Source organism: Euprymna scolopes, chromosome 31 (assembly GCF_053919585.1).
Source record: "Euprymna scolopes isolate OS-2025 chromosome 31, ASM5391958v1, whole genome shotgun sequence".
In the NCBI taxonomy this organism is placed as follows: Eukaryota; Metazoa; Mollusca; class Cephalopoda; order Sepiida; family Sepiolidae; genus Euprymna; species Euprymna scolopes.
The window spans coordinates 56,244,685-56,257,673 of NC_136512.1; positions in this window are offsets into that span (position 1 = coordinate 56,244,685).

Consider the following 12,989-nt stretch of genomic DNA (forward strand, 5'->3'; position numbering starts at 1 on the left):
AGTATTCTGAGAAAGTATATATATATATATATATATATATATATATATATATATATATATATATATACATTTTAGATTTCATATATATAGACACCAGAATATATTACCCTATGCATTAATAACACCAAACACATTCATAGTTAGGTATCAGATTTTAGATCACCTCATATTATAAAAAACAGTAAGAATAGATAAATAAAACTTAATAAAATAATGAAAAACAACATAAAAAGAAAAAAAAAGGTAATGGAATCATGAAATTGAATGAGTGAAGATTAATTGTAGTAGACGTGATGGAGAAATAAACCAAATCAAGTTAACAAGTAATAAATACGAAGAAAGAAACACGGGGGGGGGGGAGAGTAAATATCAATATACATAAACAAAGAAGGAATATTATAACCACAAAATATATATAAAAAAAACATAAAATTTAAACCCAGTTAGCCCCCTCCCACACTAACACAAATAAAAAAAAATAGAAAATTAAAACACAAACCAGGAAAATATATGAAAATATATTTATAACAAGTCAGTAAAATAAAAAAAAGGTAAAAGAAATAAAGCTAAACAGAGTTTTCTACCTTATACTATAATTTACCCGGAGTTTACTGGGACACTATAAAAAAATAAATAAATATCTATATGTGTAAACAAAGAAAGAATATTATAGCCACAAAATAAAATGGGAAAAAATACATGAAATTAAGCCTAGTTAGCCCCCTTAAATATCAATACAAATAATAAAAAAAAATAAAAACATAAACAATAACAACAAAAATATATTTATAACGAACTAGTATAAAAAACATAATAATAAAAAAGATAAGATAAAGTTAGACAGAGTTATCTCCCTTACACCATAAGTCACATGAATTTTACTGTGATACTATAATAAAAAGAAAAACATCTTAGCTGCGTCACTAGTTTGAAACAACAACAATAATAATAATAATAATAATAATAATAATAATAATAATAATAATAATAATGACTGGAATTGATAGCTGATGGACAACACATAACAGAAATTAACATACAAAGAGGCATTTTTCAAGGAGACTCATTATCACCACTATTGTTCATCATAGCCATGATGCCCTTGAACAGTATTCTGTGAAAGTGCCAAGCCGGATACAACTTCTCCAATGCAGAGGAAAAAATGAACCACCTGATGTACATGGACGATCTGAAACTTTTTGCAAGGACTGAAAAGGAGCTAGAGACACTAATCAACACTACCAGAATCTTCAGCCAAGATATCCAAATGGAATTTGGAATGGAAAAATGTGCACAACTAGTTATAAGAAAGGGAAAACTGGAAACGATAGAAGGAATGGAACTACCCAACCAAACAGAAATGAGGGCACTAGGGGAACAAGACAACTATAAATACTTGGGAATTCTGGAAGCGGACACCATCAGAGCAACAGAAATGAAAGAGAAAATTGGAAAGGAATACCTCAGGAGAACAAGAAAACTCCTGGAAACGAAATTATATAGCAGAAACCTGATAAAAGGTATAAATACATGGGAAGTATCACTAGTTAGATACTCTAGACCGTTTATAGGGTGGACAAAAGAAGAACTGAGACAACTAGACCAGAAAACCAGGAAACTCATGACCATGTATAATGCACTACACTCAAAGGACGATACTGACAGACTCTACGTGAAAAGGAAAGACGGCGGGAGTGGACTAATTTGTATAGAAGACTGTGTGAAGGATACAAAAAAGAACTAGAAAAATACATAATGCAAAACACTGAAAGGATAATTATGGCAGCGAGAGACACAGAAAAAAAACAACAAAACAGAAAACAGAGAGACAAACGACAAAACGAGAAAAGAGAAATTGGAAGAGAAACAACTCCACGGAAGATTCATAAGAATGACAAAAGATGAGAATAACGAAAACACCTGGACATGGATGTGAAAAGGACATATAAACCGAGAAACTGAATCTCTAATAACTGCAGCATAAGATAGCTCGATAAGAACCAACCATATCAAAACAAGGATCGATAAAACACAAGAAAACAACAAATGCAGACTCTGTGGACAGAGAGACGAAACGATAAACCATATAGTAAGTGAATGTAGCAAACTGGCCCAAAAGGAATACAAAAACAGGCATGACCAAGTGGGGAGGGTGGTTCACTAGGAATTATGCAAACGACTGCATTTTGAGCGTACAGACAAATGGTACAAGCATAAACCCGCAACAGCACTCGAAAACGAGAACCACAAAATCCTATGGGACATGGACATACAGACAGACAAACCCATCCAAGCAAGAAGACCAGATATCGTAATAATTAACAAGAAAGAAAAATCCTGTCAAATCGTAGACTTTGCTGTCCCAGCTGACCACAGGATTAGTATGAAAGAAAAGGAGAAACAAAGCAAATACACAGAACTAGCTAGAGAGTTAAAAGGGATTTGGATGATGAAGAAAATCAAAATAATATCGATAATAGTAGGAGCACTAGGAACAATTTCGAAAAACTTTGAAAAAAGAATGGCAGAAATTGGAATCAGAAGAATAACTGCAAGAATACAATGCCTAACGATAAAGAAAACGGCTGAAATATTAAGGAAAACCCTAGAATGTGGGGAATAACACAAGACAATATTAGAAAGAAGTGTTACAGGGAATAAAAAACGCTGAAGCTGCATATCAACAAGTTCTACACCACCATCATGCATCCCCCCATTGTCTCATCACCCGCCCCCTCCAATAGAAAAGTGATACCAAAGAGCCGAGAAGGGTCAAGGAGGATCGAAAGACCGAGGAGAGAGCGCTGGTTAGACCTCTGCTGGACAAGCGCGAAGAGAACTGGGATTGTGGGGAGGCTTAGTGTCACTCAAATTCCAGTACAAACCAATGGCCACTACCAGCGAAAAATCAATGGTATGAAGCTGTTGCGATGATGCAGATTTATTTGCAAATGCTATCGAAGGAGGTGCGAAGAGCTGGTCTCCAAACTGATCTTTGTTGACTTGTGTGAAAGCTCCATGCGAGCCAATAGTAATAAATTAAACAAGATTATAAATATATATATATATATATATATATATATATATATATATAGCCAATAAATGTTTATAACAAAATAAATGAATAAATAAATAAAATAAAATTACCTCAGCTACCTATGGTTTAACTAGTCACATCTTACTGTGGTTCTGACCTCTATCCCCAAATAAGGCACATCGCCATCTTGAATATACTTTTGTTTTCTTTTTGAAAAGGGGAGGTATTTTTCTCCCGAAATTAATCAAAGCTCCATACCACCAACATACTTTATATACAACTTGGTTGCAAAATAATTATACAACGAGGTGAGGAATGATAGATGAATAAACAGTTAAATATACCCGTCTATTTTTTTGTTTGTTTTTCTTTTCATTTCTTTACTCTCATGATTCCAGCCCTCACCACATTGCTTTTGGCTTTTAAAACTTCCATATATATATATATATATATATATATATATATATATATTCGTTGACAATGAATTTGAAGACGATTATGTTATAGTCTGCAGGAAAGCAGACTATAACATAATTGTTTTTAAATCCATTGTCAATGAATACTTATAATCAAAGTTTGTTCATTCCATTGAATTCATCATTTTTATCATCTCATAATTTTCTTCATCATCCATCTTGTAAACCTTTATCCTCAAGTGGCTTTCACCATTCATAAGTTGTGATTCATTAGTAAAAATACAAAAAGAAAACGAAATAAAGTAACTAAACAATAAACAACACATCATAAAATCGTTGACATATCCAAAGCATGTGGGGTTGATCTTATCCTTGTTATTGTAATTAAAAAAAAATGTTTTCCTGAGCCGGCCCCAGTCTTGTTCTCCAAATTCTATATGAAATACTTTGCCGAATCTTGCATCTGTTGTATCAGTGTTCAAGAATTCTGGTCAAAGAACTGACCCACAAATTTATCCCCTTATCAGTCTCCTCCTGCTCTTTGGTATCCCCCCCTTGCTCTCTATTTCACTAATATGCAGAAATTTAAATGTAATGTGAACAAACATATTGTTGTACAACACCTTACTTAGGATCCTGCTTTAAATCTGGCAAATAATTCTCAATGCCAATAGACTTTGTTTGGAATTAACACAAGTAACAAAAAAGCAACAAATAATAGCAAAATTGAACTTTAAAAGTTGCGTAGGCTATATATTGATATTTAGTGATGTCATCACATTCACTTTGCGTAATCTCTTCCGATGTTTTTTTTTTGTATTGTACTCAGACTTAGGGTTTGTGCAGAGTTAAGGAAAGGTCATATGCTTTTTATATCTTTTTTTTATGAATTTTAAGTTAAAATTAAATTTATAGTTTTAGTCTTGTTCAAATTGATTTCAAAAAGGCACAATCCTATTTGTGATGGCAAAATTAAAATGCTTTTTTTTTAAAATTTTATTCACACCAGACAAGGTCGGTTGTCACAGATACGTAAGGGTCTACTGCGATAAGTAGCCAGATTTATAGTGGCCATTCAAGATATTTTTTTATATTATATTTAAATTTTTGCATTTTAGTACAGTCGATAAAATGGGAGATAGGGAGGGAATTCTGAAAGCAAGCAGTCCAAGGGGAGAAGCTATTAGATTCTCTTGAACATCTACAGCGACATGTAAGCAGATATAAACTACATATTCCCTGCCACGACTCTCTTCCCTCTAGAGTATATGATCTGCTTGGATTAGATCTGCTGTCTACTTGAAGGAATCTAACAGTTGCTTCTGTTGCCTACAAATTATTTCATGGTTCTTGCCCCACCGCGATGCGTAAATACTGCCCTGTGCTATGGCTGAACAGACCAAACCCGTGACAATATACATTCACATTAGACCCTCTGCATAATCACACCGGTGTTTGCTCAGAGATGTACCGGCAATCTCCTTTCGCATTTTGTTCTGCAGTCCTGAACGTGCTGCCTCAGAATTGTGTGAATGAACATGTATCACTGTTACATTTTCAGAGTTCAGTATTGACTAACTATCGTGATATTCCTAAGTTTTATGCATTACCGAATTAGCTTAGTAACCTCTGTCTATTGCCAACGGTTTTATAACAATGGCTTAATAAAAAAAAAAAGTTAAAAAATTCCGGCATGTGGGAACTTTTGAAACTTGTGAAACTTTGCTGCTAGTCATATTTGTCAGAGGTATTTACGTTGAAGAGGTCCAAGTGCAGTGAGTTTGTTAAAACACATTTTATGGAAGTACTTATAAACCAAGCACAGGAATGCAACAATACAGTGATGGGACAGAGGCGGAAGCTTGGTAGACAGTGTGAAACTTATTCGGTTAAAAACTCTTTTATTTAATTGTGAACGAGGAGAGACTAGTGGTTGGTCCACCAGCCCAAATGTGGAAACAATATTCCATGCGTGGCAAATGGTGTCTTTGAAAAGATGTCGAATACTGGCAGAATTAAGAAGTTTACTAATCAGGTAGAGAACGCCCATCTTGTCTGCAGCAGATTTGGTATTTATGTATTTATTCCAATTCATGTAGCTTGTGGATGTTAAGCGAAGGAGTTTGAACATGAATTCTCGAGAAGGGTACTTTCAGCCAGGTTAATCAGTGACTGGGTAGATTTCTTATAATTGTTAAAGAAATAAAATATTTGGTGTTTGTTAAAAAATTCACAAGTTAAAATTGTAGTCGCAAATAAATCAACCGAAACACTCTCTGATATACTTACATATCAGACAAAGAAAAAAGAATAAGAAAAAAATTATTGAATAGAATTTTTATTACAAATATAAATCAGTTTTATTCGACATTAATAAGGGCGCAAATATACATGAAACAGGAGAGTCAGTCTGTTATTTCAACAAGTCATAAGATCGAACCAGAAAAATATGATAAAACTGACTTATATCTTTAATTAAAATTCTGATCGATAATTTTACCTAATTTTTTGTGTAGATAATTATTTTTTTCCAGGTACATAAATGCATTAAAGAGTTTTTCTGGTAATTTATTTGGAATTACGATTTTTCACCTTTGCGCGAGCCTTTTCTAGTCTCACACAAAAACACGCGTTCACATTTCAAGCTATATTACTTGTCATATACATACGCGTACACAAACATACGTGCACACGTCCACACATGTACATATATTCACATTCGCGTACATACACTCACATTCACGTGTATATACACACACGCTAACGTACATATATGTACTCACATACACGCAAACATGGACAACGTCACTTCCCCTTTCAAAGGAAATACACACATGCGCAAAAGACCACCGGAAACAAGCATAAAAGAAAGAGCAATAAGCGGCTTCTTCCTTTTAGGACCAGCTTTCGACCGCATGCTTCACACCACTTGCTACTATGTGGGACAAAAGGCTATCAGACCGTACGTACTCTTTATACACTCTTTCTCTCTCTATTTACTACTTGTGCCAGAGAACACCACCGCATAGCTGACGGCTAACATGGCGCACAGTTTAACTGATGTCAACCCTCTATCCCTTGTCTTTGTCTACACGCCGGACTATCATTCTCATTTTCTACTATATTACTCACTTCTTTTCCCACGCGCGAACAAACGATAGTGACCCGAATGTGAGATGAAAACACATTTCCTTTTTCCTTCTATAATACCAATCCCGCAACAAACGATGGTTACACCCGCGCGGCCATGAACACATGTTATATCTAAAACATTCATTCTTTCAACAGTAAATAAACGACGTTTATCTTATCCATCAATTGAGTTTTTGTTTCCTTCAATTCCATTCGTTTCATTATTTTATCTTGTAGCGAGTTAGGGTATTATTATATCCTGGTCCGCAACACCTTTTATTATTTTTATTATTTTATTTATTATTTCATTATAATATTACTCGTCTGTCCTCATCGGCCGTTAAGTTCAGATTTTAAATTTAAAATCACATCTGAAAACATCTACTAAATACTCCGGTAGTATCATCTTTATTTACCATGATCACAAAGTCGGTCAATATTATTATTTTAAATATTGTTTTTTAAAATGCCGATGACCTTGTGCGAACAAACAACAGGCATTTTAAAAGAAGTTGAATTTTTTATTTATTTATTATTTTTATTTTTGCATTTACTATTCATAAAACGAAAACAATTTGGTTATTTATTTTTAATTGATTTTGTAAATATTTCAAAGGACACGAGTTAGTGCACGCGGTAGAGGAAATGCTCCTTCTCCCTCCCTCCATTCAGACAGATTTTTGATTCTTACAACCAGCCAGTAAACAGCGCCTCCTCCCCCACTAAAAAAAACAAAAAAAAAAAAAAAACAATAAAAGAAAGAAAGAAAGAAAAAAAATCACACAAAAATTTCTAAAATTTGTTATTCGATTTTAGAAACATATTTTAATGATTACAGGGTGACTTCCCCTTCATATACAAACAAATGTCTCTCATGGAATCGTTAATAAAATTCACAATCCATTTTGCAATTCAACCATATTTGGTTCAAATAAGCTTATCCACCAAGTTTTAGGCACGAATGTCTAACAGTCTTCGTTTTATCCCCATTCAATAATATGGGGGCACTTTGATTGTCTCATCACAAGGTCATATAATCCTGCATGCATGGGATTTACACTCACCGAACCAAGATTTTTATCTGTGAGTTTTTTTGTTTTTTAAAGATAATGTCTGTCAAAATAGTTCTTGAACAGAAGAGGGGGTATCATGATCCAAAACATAGCAGTAACAAGAGAAGAGTTTATCAGAGTCAGCAAAAGGAGGAAGATTGCTATGTTTCCATTGGCTGAGGAACTGGTGCCAAATTCGACAAGGTAACTTCCAAACACCCCTTCTCAAAAGAAGGTAATATGCTCGAACAATGCAGCATAATTGCTTTAGCTTTTTAAGAAAAAAGCTCAGATCGGTTTTTAGAAGGAAGAGAGAGAGAGAGAGAGAGAGAGAGAGAGAGAGAGAGAGAGAGAGAGAGAGAGAGAGAGAGAGAGAGAGAGAGAGAGAGTGGTCTTAAGAAGGAGACTAATAAAAAGGAGTAACTCTAGACATTTAGTCTGTAAGGGCTCTCACTCCAGTGGTAACTGTCCATTTGCATCAAAGGAAAGTAGTACATACTAGTATTAAAATGTATGCCCGCTACAGTTGCAGAAAGTTGGATTTTGTTAATGCCTTCAAGATTCTGACAACAGGATCGTATTTCACAACCATCTCCATATGTTTTTGTGTGTCATTTCTTTGGTTAATCTTTCAAATTGTCCATGTACCTGCTTTCTTCCTATTTCGATTTTCTTGTTATTTTTATTTCCCGCTTTATTATTGTTCATTTTAGTGGTGTTTTAACTGCAGGAATCAGTTATAAAAAAAAAGTTTTACCTCCTTTGGAACCTTTTATATAGCAGGTTGTTTGTTCTTGTCATTTCCTGACATCCTTTCTGTTCCTCGTGGAGTAGTCCACGATCGTTGTTGTTGTTGTTGTTGTTGTTGTGTTATAACAATAATAATAACAATCTATATATCTATAAAAGTGAATGTGTCTGTGTATCTATGTATTTGTGTGTGTGTCTGTGTACATTTCCCTACGCAATAACTCTGTCAATTTTTAGTCTACAGACTCGAAATTTGATATACAAGGTACTGAGATTTGGGAAAATCAATGTGATCGGTTTTTGGCCAGAGATTTGGCGATTAAGGGGTCAAAGTTCAACGATTTGACCTTTGAGAACTCTACCAAACTCCTCCGATTATTTTGGGTCTACGCACTTGAAATTTTAGATATAGGTTCCTTGGACATGGATCTAACTTAATAACTTGATTTGAGCCCAAAACAATAAATGATAAGAGGTCATAATAGGGGTCAAAGTTTAAAAAAATTGACTCTGTAGTCTCTTTCAAATTACTCAGACAATTTCTGGTCTAAATATTTGAAATTTTACATAAAGGATAGTCAGAGATAGGGTAAACTTTTTCATCAGTTTGGGTCGAAAATTTTTAGTTACCAATATATAAATGTATGTATGTATGTCTGTTTGCATGTCTGCCTTAAACTTTCAATAGAGGTGACGGATTTTACCAAGATCAGTATAAAGTTCGACCTTTTATACGACAAATATCGAAAAATTGGCTAAAAACATTAATATCTTCCCACTCAAATAGGCACTTTTCTATAGGGGGCGGGGGGCACTTTTTCGCCGATATTTTCGAAAGTTATCCTCTCCTTTAAATTGTCTAGGCTTAATTTTAAAAAATGTTGCTTCCAGTTTGGAGGTGGTCATAACAGCATAAATGTTAGGTTTTTCACCGTTCTTTTCCTCCTTTGCAGTATGGGTTCGAGCCTGCCTTCCTACTACCACGTTTTTTTTTTTGCTCAACATACACATCCAAACACTCGGGCAACGCCGGGCTGAAATGCTAGTAATCTATATATTAATAGGATAGCATGTGTGTTATTCATTTTGTGTGTCACGCTTATATCCGAGTGACTATCGTTTAATTGTTATGGACTTCTATTTCTTGTTATGAATAATTTTACTAAGAATTCTTCATGAGTCTTGGTTTCGGTTTCGATTATAGCTGATGGCACTCCAGTAATCTATGTATTTTTTATGAATAATTTTATCAAGAATTCTTCACAAGTTTTGGTTTTGGTTTAGATTATAGTTAAATGAACTCAAGTTATATATATATATATATATATATATATATATATATATATATATATATATATATATATATATATTGTTTTCATAAGTTTTGGTTTCGGTTCCAATTCAAATTGATGCACTCAAGTCATATGGATATATATTTTTATTTTTGAAATCACAACTTTATAATATATAAAAGTCGATAGAACATTAACTCTATGATAATATATACGAAATCTGAAAGAATTAAAATATCATAGTTAAGTGTACCTTACAACCAGGCTACGCCTGGGCGTCCATGCTAACTTAGATAAATACATTTGCAGTTTTAATAAAAGAGCTACAATAATATCAGAGCGTCTCCATTTACGCTGAACATCTACAGAATACCAACATCAATATATTACATATGAATGAGTCCCCTGTGGAATTCCCACAGGTCCCACTAGTAATAATAATAATAATAATAATAATATGCTCAGTTGTGCCATTAAAATTTTTCTCAGTTGGTAGGCATGTTATTGGTCTGTACTTGCATGGAATCATTCTCTTATTGCTGTATGTTTGAATTAGTGTTTTTTTTTCTTTAATCATTCACACTGTTTGGTCTCTTATTTTATACATTTTCTTATGCTTTGTGCTAGTAAAGGCTCCAAAATTTTAAACCCAAAATCTATAAATTACATTGCCACCATTTTTCTTAAGGTCGTCTTGATTGTTTCTTCATTAATTTCAGTTTTTCTCATTTATTCAGTTTCGTGCAGATTTTTTTTTTTTAATGCTTTTTAGCCATTCAGAATTTTTGTTTTACTCTTGCCGTTCTCCTCAAATATTGCTTCAGAATTAGATTGGGTCCGGTTGTTCGTTTTTCTCCTTCCTCCAACGAATCACGCAAAGGACTAAAAAGCATACCAGAGTGGAACATGATAAAATAAAAGAATTCAAATAAAATTCAAATAATCAATTAATTAATAATTAATTTAGTAATGATTAATTAAGTAATTGATTTATTAATTAATTAATTGATTAATTCTTTGATTTTTTATTCTCATTCTATTATTCTATTGAAAATGCCTTTTAGTTTACAAAACGATTTTTTTGGTGCATATTCAGAATACGAATAAAAATCGAAATTTACAGAATTGAATTGCCATTAAAACCAATGCTATTTTCATTTTTATGTCAATTTCAACTAAAAACAATGTTATATATTCAATTGTCATGTCGCAATTAGTTAAATATTGCTGCACTATCATATAATACATGTACTTTCACGATAGATTGATCCGCCATTATTACTTTGGAATTGTAACAAGACAGGCTGCAGTTACTCCCTCCCCCCATACGAACTCGTCTGTGTATTATTTAAGTAAAACTTGTAATTTCTTTGAAAATTATTTTTATTAATAATTAATTTTCCACATTATCATTTTTCGTAATTTTTGGATATTCTACTAATTTCGGCATGACAATTAAGTAGACATCATTGGTTTTGATGGAAATTAAATATTTCGATTTTTGTTCTTGTTCCAAACAAACGCTATTTTATATATATATATATATATATATATATATATATATATATATATATATATATATATATATATAATTTTTTTCAAATTCATGTTAATCAATGATACGTTTTTTGTCATTGTAATCCTTTGGTGAAAAGAGTATACCTTTGAAAATCCATGTTATTCCTTGTTTGAATTTTTGATGGATATTATAATTTATTCAATTTTTATTTTCATCATCGATTTTTTGTTCATCAAAGCCGGGTTTGAATCCTGCACTGATGATTCTCGAAAGGATGAAACAATAGTATCTGTAGGTATTTAATGATTATTATAGAAAATAATTATGTCAGCCCATTTAAGAAACTCGTTTTTTATTGTTGAGCACTTCCAGTTTACTTAAATTTAGTTCTTATGCGCAGATCATCATATGATGATTAGATCACTCTGACAGACGTTAAAAAGCATTTAAAAAATAAATTTTTGAATTCAACTGCATTTCTTGCGGTTAATGGCAGCCGAATGGATTAGGTCCTTGCTAATGAAGCCAGGGATGGCTTCTGTCGCCGGGTTCAAATCTATCGACTGATGTTAATTGTGACACCCTGCACTGATGATTCCCGAAAGGCTGAAACACTAGTGTCTCTAGGTATTTAATAATTATTATAGCAAATAATTAACGAAACAGGACTGTATGTCGATGACTAAAATATATTTTATATAGCCCCCCTCCTTGGGTTGAGCACTATCGTAAATAATCTCACTCGCTACTTAATTTGGCTGAAAAATGCGAAGCTCGCGGTTTGTTTACAAACAAACGTTTGAGGACTTTACGAGTGGCGGACGGATGTTTATTTAAATAGACATTCGGACAGATTAGTTACGGGCACCGCTTCCATGGTCAAGGGGTAGAACTGCTGACTGTCATCACAACGGTTCTAGGTTCGATCCTCGGCTTGGGATAGGTGCTAGTCTAGCGGCACTGATGAGTTGTGATACAACGAAACAGGACTGTATGTCGATGACTAAAATATATTTTATATATATATATATATATATATATATATATATGCTAGTCTAGCCGCACTGATGAGTGCAATGAATCAGTACTGTATGTGGATGACTACATATATTTTAAGCCCTCCTCTTTGGGTAGAGCATTATCATAAATTATCTCACCCACTACTTAATTGGCTGTAAATGTGATGCTCGCTCTTTGTAAATAAAAAGATAAGCAGCTTGGGCACTATAAAAGTCGTGGATGAATATTTGTTTTAAATAAACATTTTTTGAGGTCATTTGCGGGCGACGCTCCTGTGGGTCGATGGGTAGAACTGCCAACTATCAATGCGATGGTTCTAGGTGTTCAATCCTTGGCTAGGGAGAGGTGCTAGTTTAGCTGCACTGATGAGTTGTGATACAACAAAACTACTGTATGTGGATGAATATATATATATATATATATATATATATATATATATATATTCTTTATAGATTCCTGAGTTCAACAAGACCCACCTGAAAAAAGTAGGATGTATTGAAACGTTGTGAGAATAACATCCAAGATGAAACCAAATAATTCAAATAATCAATCCTCATCTAAAAAATTCCAAAACATAGCAACATTTATTTTATTTGCTTTTATTGTTTAGTTTGTACAATTTTTAAAAAAAGTTTTCCTACTAAAACAAAACAAAACGAGAGAAAAGAGGAAGTGAGAAGTTTATTAATGTCTAAAAATGTATTCAGGTTATAAATGCTAATATTTGGAATTCCATTACACATTTTCTTTTGTCATGACAATAGAAACGAT